General features: G+C 41.7%; 1 long non-coding RNA gene across 3 annotated transcripts in view; it reads left to right on the top strand.

Annotated features, from left to right (window-relative positions):
• Positions 1-35: 35 nt before the first annotated feature.
• LOC104913050 overlaps positions 36-7,173 on the top strand; it is a 119,727-nt gene continuing 112,589 nt past the window's right edge. For all 3 annotated transcript variants that reach the window (XR_002119391.2, XR_002119390.2, XR_795089.3), the window contains exons 1-2: positions 36-3,497; positions 5,771-5,910. This is a non-coding gene — a long non-coding RNA (uncharacterized LOC104913050). The remainder of the gene's footprint in view (positions 3,498-5,770; positions 5,911-7,173) is intronic.

The raw sequence follows: 7,173 nt of genomic DNA, 5'->3' as shown, positions 1-7,173 counted from the left end.
TTTTTTTTAAACCTAAGAGTAGTGCATAACTTGAACTGCTACTGAATTTGAATTTCCAAACCTGCCAGTTTAGTTCGGCCTTGCTGTCTTCCTTTTTCAAACTGGGTTACAGCTTTGCAATCATTCCTTATGCTGAAGATCCGGTGGTAGTTAAAACTACTTGAATTAAACAGAATGCTTCCTTTGGTTCAAAAACAAACTGACACACCACTAAGTGACCAATTAATGTGTTTTTGATAACTCATACTGACAGGTGTCATCTCTACAAGCGATCTCTAGCCTTTAATCATCAGGAAGCAGAGACTGGAGGGGGTCCTAATCAATCTGAATTTTAGCCAGGGTGGTGGGTGGTTCTCCTCCACTGTTCAAAATATCCTCAACACACGTGGTGCAGCTTGGGTTGTGTCCAAAAATATGAGCCTCTGAGAGAGACTGTACAAGTTCCCAGAGGATGTACAGTGAGTTGGCTTGAATGGGTCCAGCTAAAGCCTGCACTTTGGTCAACGAACAGTGGTCACATTAACAGGTGAACCTTGTGTCCCCTTCTGCTTACTGATCTGGTTAAAGGAAAACATGGTTTGTGAACAGCTCTGTATGAGGATACAGAAAATGCTGAGCTCACAGAGCACTTTCTAGCTGCTGAACCATAGCCCTCACTGTGACAGGACCTGTGGTAGAGGCTAAAACAGAAATCATCACTGTGTAGGAGTGGTTTGAGACATCAGTTCTGCTGATACACAGTCTCTTGTCTCCCATTCATATAAATCTTCTCTGTGTACAGTAAACGTGACTGAGAACGAGAACTTATTCTGTACTGTTCTGCACTTCTAATTTTCCTGAGAAAAATACAGTTACTGGAAAAATGTAAACCCTACAAAATGCTTAGGAATCAAAATAATAGCTTTAATATGAACAGATTGTGATGGTGTATACATGCTGCACACATCGGCATGGGGATAGGGGCTAAAATACAGCCTTGTTAGAGTTGGGGTCCAAAGAGCAAAGAGGCCAAAAGTGAAGAAAAGCAGATGTTCTTCCCTTTAGAATAAAAGAAAAAATACTGAAGGATTGTCCTTCCACCAGAACTATCGTTAAGGTTCGTTAGTTACTTTAACTCACTTAGAATGCAGTTTAAAGACAATCTGTATCTGATATCACTCTGCCAGCTGAAGCAAAAGGTTTTCTTTTCCTTTCCTCCCTTTTCAGAAAAGGCATTGCCAAGAGGGAATGGCAGGAGTCAGGAGCCTGTTTACTTATGCCATGCCCCTTTCTCATTATCCCTTGTCTGTTTTCTGCACGCTGAACACTATCTACAACTTTTAATACTCAATTTAAATTGGTTTCAAATAAGTGGCAGAGGAATGCATAAGCAGAGATTTCTGTTTCATGTCAGGGGAACAGAACAGCACAGAGAGCATCTTGGTCATCCTTTCTTTTAAGCTTGCGTAGTCTCCTGCTCATATGCTACCTTCATTGATCAGCACCTTTGAAAAATGAGTCCATTACTGTCTACACGAAATGGTTCTATGAACCATTTTTAAAAAAGCAATACATCTACAAAATTAACCCCTGGACAGCTTTCAAGGTTTTCGCCCTCTCACAATAACACGGTCACACTTAGGATAGGCACAGGATAACAGGAAGATCTGCAGTACCTATGCTACTGAAAAGATAACAGTGATGATAGCATCACCAGGACTAAATGTCACTAAGACATGCATTAAATGCTGCTATATCCTTTGCTGTACGTACCCCACATCATGCAGTGAATAGAGGGGCACTGTAATGCTCCTCTTTCCCTCCCAGCAGCTCCATCCTAGGAAAAATTATTAGGATAACAGTTCTTCTGGGACAAGATAGTTGCCTCCTAAATCAACACTACTTCCTAATGAACAGCTCTTGAGTTGGGCCTAGCTCTGCTTAATTTAAAGTAGTTGTGTTGACATAATATATTTAGACTTCTGTAATGTGTTTGACTTCATACTGCACAACATTCTGATTAAAACAATTATCGCTATACAAAATCGGCGTTGCACATATTAAACGGCTCCCAAAGTGTCTCACTGATGGCATGTGGAAGGCAGCTCTAAGCCAGGAATCAGCACCAGTTCCTCCGGGGTCTCCATACAGACAACCCAGCAAAGTGCAGTGGGTGTAAATTGGCACAAAAGTCCAATTTCAATAGCAGGTTAGGGTCATGAGGCGGATGGAGACCATCCCACTGTTAGGAAAATTTTGCTACAATAAGCTCGCCCAATCATCCTTATCCTAAAAAGAGACAGAGCAAAGTCTTCACCTTTATTTATTCAAATAAAGGGAGAGTCTAGTGAGGGATACCCCTGTGGGCCATCTCCAAGTGCTAAGGGACACAGCCCCTCTTTTATCCCTGCACCCCAATGCTGCTGAGCCCTTACCCCATAGGCTGACATAGGCTCACATTCTCCTCAGTTCACCTCCCGCAGCCCGCAGCTCACACCCTCCACCCCCACAGATAACTCCGTTGTTTCCTGTCTTTATACACACTTTGTAATCTGGATTCAGAGCTTGTTGTTTTGCCCAACTGGAACTATCTTTGCATCCTGTAAAATCTATCCCTCTTTGTTACGTCCACTAAACAAGATTTACATGCAGGTGCTAAGCTAGCATCTTCTGTCGTGTATCTGCAACGTAAGTTTGTTTAATCAGATCCTTGTGACCAAAATGCTTCTTCTCAGCTTTATCTTGTTTTGCAGGGACCCCCTATCTTTCCTTTATGCTTCCTAAATATCAGCTTCTTTTGCACAGACACCTCATCCTTATTCCTTCTGCACAACAAAGCCTAAATTCGTAACTAAGGCCCAACTTTAGGCTTCCCAAGTAAGTGCTGTGTAATAGAGATGGACCAATCAGACAGCGGCAGCCCCTGCTGCAATCTGCACCTTTGTGCACCTGCGTGGGGCAGCTGTGGTTCCAGAAGGTTCTGGAAGGTTCTGCACAGCTCCAGCGGCTGCAATCAGCACAAGCTGGGTCTGCAACCCCACCTCAGAGCAACTGTGGTCACTCAGCGCAGCCCCTCGAGGGGGAGAGAATTTAAGAGAAGAAAAAGCCCTGCTTGGCAGTAAAAAACGATGGGAAGAAGTGTGAGAAGCAGCGATATGAGCCCTAGAGGTGAGGGGGTGCTCGGAGCTCGTTAATTTCATTTTCTGCTTTGGCTGTCGCTGGAAGTTCCCTCCCCCATCGCCGCACAGCGATCTGATCCGCTCGGCTCAAAGTAACCCAGCAGTCCGTCCGGCAGAAGGAAGAGGTTTGCACGTGCTCTGCTCGCAGCCCGTGTGAGGAAGCAGGCGGCCAGCATTCAATGCAGCTTGCTTTAAGTGTAGCCTCTCTAATTGAAGATACGGCCTCATAGGTCTCGGGAACAAAGAATTGACTTGCGTTGACTTGGAGCCAAACCGCAGCAATTAGCAGCTGAAAGGAGGAGGAGAGCTGGGGGCGGACAACGGGAGCCAGCAGTTCAGGTCAGGCTTTGGGTGCTAAAATATCACGCAGTGACTCAGCGTGGGGGTGAATTCGCTGAGGGATGTTAAAGAGTTTTCCTTATTTCACGTTATTTTTGTCCTAAAAATCTGTTCTAACTCCTACCACGGATGAAGGTCAGAATGCAGGAGTTACTGAGTGATGTATTTTGACCTGGATAACGCTGGAGGTCAAATGGAGAAATGTAGCATTCCCTTCTGGTCTAAAAATTCCATCAATGAACGAGATAGCAGCCTGCGGTGCTGAGAGTTCCAGCATGGCAATTTCATGTCAGAACAGTGCTTTACTGCTGTTGATTTACTTAGTAACATAAGTACATTGAATCAGAGCAGAGGAACTTGCTTTGGGATTAATTTTAGTTAGCAGAGTATTTTTGTTTTTCCTACTGACCTCCATTTGAGACTAAACGTTTTTAAGATATAGAAGCGCGATGGTTTTTCTTTAAAGTTATGATTCACCCAAATGTAGAACTACTGGAGCAGCGATCTGCCATGAGAGCAGAGTGGACTCAAGGAGCTTTACCACAAACTCTTCACTAAAACATCAGCGTGGAGTGGGGTTTTTCTGTCATTTCTGCAAGGATTCTAACAGCCACTGTTTATTCTCACAGAGGGAATAAATTCACCCCCTCTTTTTCATAGGCGCCATTTTGTCAGGCGCCATTTTGTCCCCTGCCCCCTGTGCTGCCATCTATGCCCCAGCAACAAACTGGAATGGAATATTGGCAGAAAGGTTCAACCTTTACTGCTGTAGCACCATCAGTTGCTTCTGGTGTCACAGACCAACATAATATAGCAGGCGTTACTTTTGGAGAAGCCCTTACTTAAGGTAGCTCTGATCTAACTTAAGAATTTAGGTTCTTTCTACAGTCCAGTGGAACTGATCATAAGACCTGTGAATAACCCAAATAAATAACAGGATTTGCATTTAGGGAAACTTGTCAAGCACACTTGATGTAATCTATCTGCGTCAGTATAAAAGACGTGGGGAACACAGAACAGGAACAAAGATCTCTACTGTGATTTAATGAAGGTGGTGGTCCTTTCCATTAAGGCCATTTCACTATTTTTCATGGGCACATGAGAATTACATTATTTTCTGTACAGTTTTATGTCAGATTAACCCCTGAGCACAGCACTCCAAAGGTAACACTGCTGTGTTCCATACAGCAATATGACATATCACATTCTCACTGAATGCATTGCCCTTGGGTACACTGGGGTTAGTTAAGCAGTATTGCTAGATGTTTGATTACCATGTTGAGATAATTAATGGGCTGCATGCTATCTCTATTAATTAGACCATGCTCAAGCCTTGATAAAGTGTGTGTCCTTATAGTGCAGCATAATAGTTTCACAAATCCCCTACAAACTGTGGTTAATTACAAGCTCATCATGATTTCAGGATCTAAGAGAGGAGAGGAAAGAAAAAAAAAAAACCACAACCTTTTTTTTTAATGGTTGTTAAATAGTTCTAAGAAAAATTCTCCCATGAAGTGAAAGTAAGAATGTTTTTTGGAAGATGAAGCGATTTGGTAAAAAGAAACTTTTTCTTTCAGACAGTTTGACAACTTAACTACATCTTTTTATATGTGCATGTATGCTTCATATACATACGTACAAGAAATTCGAAGTAAGGAGGCCAAGATCCTTTTCTTGTAAAACTTTGAATCTGTGCGGTTGAGCAAGCTTAGGAAGGAAAAAAAATACAGTAGAGACACATTGCTTCATTGGAGGGTCAGAAAGACAGTAATCTATAGTTGATATTTACTTAAATTTGACAGCTCTACGCAGCAGTGCAAAATCCCCTTTTCAAAATGCTATGAGAACACACCTACCACTGCTCAAATCACAAGCTCCCATCATAGCATAAAGCCTTTCTTCAATCCTGCAATTTCTAGTTGTCCTTGCTTTCAGCCCCTTTGACTGCTGTATTCTTATGGATGCTCAGAAGTGAAGACATACGTCCACATCTGACAGCAGGGCTGTGCAGCCTGAGAGTTCCCTCCTTAGGTAGATGATCACATATACTCTCTTTTTTTTTTTTTTAAAGACAGAGGCAGCTTATCTCTAAAGCAGAAAAAAGGAGTTTGGTCCACTCACTATTGTAAAAAATTTTTTTAAATATTAGCATTTAGTATTAGATATAAAAGTTATCATTATTCTGTGTGTATATCACACACAACGTGTACTAAAATTATATTTAATTGAAATTTCGTGATCTGTATGGAAATGATTTTGTGTTTAAATTACAGGTTTGTTATTTCCTTGGTTATCTGAAGAAGTTGTCTGCAGTGTTACAAGTGGCCTGCTCATACTGACTCACTGCAGCATCACTTGGCCTTTCCAGCTCCCTGGGATGAAAGCTTCTTGCACGGAAGTATCAGTGTCAATGGTAAGCTCAAATATGAAGTTAAAAATACTATCAAAGCAGATTAGAGAGTATTTGTTCAATTACTGTCAATACAAGCCATCTGGCAGCAGGGCATGAAAGGTAATCGGCTTCATTTTAGGAGTGATATTTCACTTCCTAAGCACCTTGACTAAGAGATGCAAATGCAGGTCTGTCTGTCTTTTAAAATGGTGGCTGATCACAGCTCTTAAGACTTAATTTAAATGTACTTCAAGAAATGTAATAGTTACTGGGGAAAAAAAAGTATAATGTCTACACATTCAAGTGTTTTGTTAAGTAGACAGATTTCCTCTTTTTCTATTTGAAAGTTCAGAGGAAAAAGCAGGAGAAAAAGGAAGAATAACAAAAAAAACCCCTCACTTAAATAGGAGTTGAGATTACTCAATGTTTCTTAAAAGAAAAAAGGAAGAATGTTTCTCAGCACCGTTGAATCCGACCATCATAAAACAGTGCACTGTAAAAGCAAAATAAACTTTTCCATTCTGCTGTAGAAACAAAGGAGGAGTCTTGCAAAACAGCACATTTCTTCTGCTTTGACTTCCTTTTCTCCAACAAAACTGGAGTGAGGATCTCTACCGGAGCAAACTACCAGTTTGCAAAAGATGTGCAACTTAATCCCTGTTCTTAAGCTGGGTTTACATAGGAATAGTTTCCTATTCTAGATTTGTGGCCATTAGAAACCGAGATTTACTATTCACCTGTACCTTGCTGCACAAGAAAGAGCAGCAAATAAGAGCCAGGTGTAAAAGTTGGGTTAATCTGAGGAGGCTGAGGGCAGGTGAATGAGGTAGAGTTCACAGCAGCAGCTTTCCAGTAGATGGCTCTGTTATACACCAGACTGTCCTACAGCTCCTCCACCTCTCCCCAGTGAACTGCCTTTTGTCTCATCCAGCCTTCTAGCACAAATCTATGTACACATCTTCGCCTTTTCGTTTGGGCAACAGTGTCAAGCGTAGGTGTCTCTTGTAATATTACTAGTTTTCCTCCTGGTGGTCGCACACAATTATGAAGCTATCACGACAACACAGCCACTTTCTTAGTTAAACCCCGGGGCACAGAATAAACCAATACTTGTCAAGCTGGTAGGCTGAGTGGGGACTGGTAGCAGATGAAGAGAGCCCAATTGAATTACTGGTGGTACATTTATTCAGATAAAATTTAACAAGATCAATTAAAGCTCTTTGTTTAGTGGAAGGCTACTTCACAGATGTTATTTCCAATTTCAGGTGTTTTTTTTTTTTTTTT

The sequence above is a fragment of the Meleagris gallopavo genome, chromosome 13, assembly GCF_000146605.3.
Source record: "Meleagris gallopavo isolate NT-WF06-2002-E0010 breed Aviagen turkey brand Nicholas breeding stock chromosome 13, Turkey_5.1, whole genome shotgun sequence".
NCBI classification, from domain to species: Eukaryota; Metazoa; Chordata; class Aves; order Galliformes; family Phasianidae; genus Meleagris; species Meleagris gallopavo.
Note: the sequence above shows the minus strand (reverse complement) of the source record. Positions and strands in the feature narration are given on the sequence as shown.